Genomic DNA, 1197 nt, shown 5'->3' with positions numbered 1-1197 from the left:
CATATTTTTTAAAATACTATAATAGTATATATTGCTATTACAGCTATTACCACACATTTTCTTTGGAAGAGAAAATATTTAACATAACTAAACTAAGATTAATATTTAATAGAAAATTTTATATATTACATTTAAAATAAATATTAAATAACAAATATATTATTTAAAACGTAAAATTGTAAACAATACATTGACAACAATAATTATTTTTAACTATTTTAACATTTTATTTATTTTATTTTATGTATTATTATTGAATATACATTTAAAATGTGGAAAATCAAAAATGTAAAATCTGAAATTTAAATGAATAAAACAGACACATTTATATTTTTTGGTCTTGAGGCCAGAAAAAAAATCCTTACTGTTGAGCTCTGACCTACCTTCCATTTATTAAAAAGGAAACAGCAGTTAAGCGATTCTATGTGATTTTGATACGAATACACACTTAATTTATTCTTAAAGATAATTTAGTCTCAACTATCTAATGGCACCATCAGTTTTAAAGTGTTTAATGGACGTATTGAAGTTACTCACCTGATCCCAGCTAATCTCTTTCAGCTCCTTGTGTGCGGAGGTGATAGCATGATAGGAGAGAGGTGAGGAAGAGGAGATAAGGAACGCAGCAGAGGGGCAGCAGGAAAGACACATAGATGGACAGGAAGAGGAAAGAAGAATGAAGAGGGAAAGCAGGAAGAGAGGTACCACCATTTTCAGCTGCCCACGCAGCTCTTTCTTGGTCAGATGGTCCAACATGCGGGCTTCCACCAGTGACTCCATGAAGTCGCTTCTGTACTGGGGCAAACCCAGACTGGGCAGCCAATCATTGCCCACCCACTCATGGTTCATATCTCCATAAGCCAGGATCTACCACAAAAGAGGGCCAAAAAACATGCTTTCTATCACAACTGTATTCCAGTTCATTCATTACAATGTGTATTTGATGCTTACAAATCCAAATTTTAGGGCTTAAAAATAAAGTTCTGGGCCAGTCACTTGCCTTATTGGATCAGCATTATATCTTCCTTTTTTTATCATAAGTTCATACATTTTTATGCCTAGCATAAAACAGTGTTGTTATTGTTAACTAAAGCTAAAACTAAAAATATTAAAATCATTTTGCGTAATTGAAATAAAGGCGACAATATAAAAACTATTTTAGAAATGCTGCCTTTTAGTTAGTAAAACTATATATAT

The 1197-nt window shown here is 31.9% G+C and overlaps 1 protein-coding gene across 1 annotated transcript in view; it reads right to left on the bottom strand.

Annotated features, from left to right (window-relative positions):
* LOC107729434 (liprin-alpha-3-like) overlaps nucleotides 1-1197 on the bottom strand; it is a gene marked incomplete at its 5' end in the record, with an annotated part of 56979 nt that overhangs the window by 10573 nt on the left and 45209 nt on the right. The gene's annotated exons all lie outside the window — the stretch shown is intronic.

Source organism: Sinocyclocheilus rhinocerous, unplaced genomic scaffold, assembly GCF_001515625.1.
Source record: "Sinocyclocheilus rhinocerous isolate Xijiao unplaced genomic scaffold, SAMN03320098_v1.1 scaffold697, whole genome shotgun sequence".
NCBI lineage: Eukaryota > Metazoa > Chordata > Actinopteri > Cypriniformes > Cyprinidae > Sinocyclocheilus > Sinocyclocheilus rhinocerous.
The sequence above is the reverse complement of the archived record's forward strand: the minus strand, read 5'-3'. Positions and strand labels throughout refer to the sequence as shown.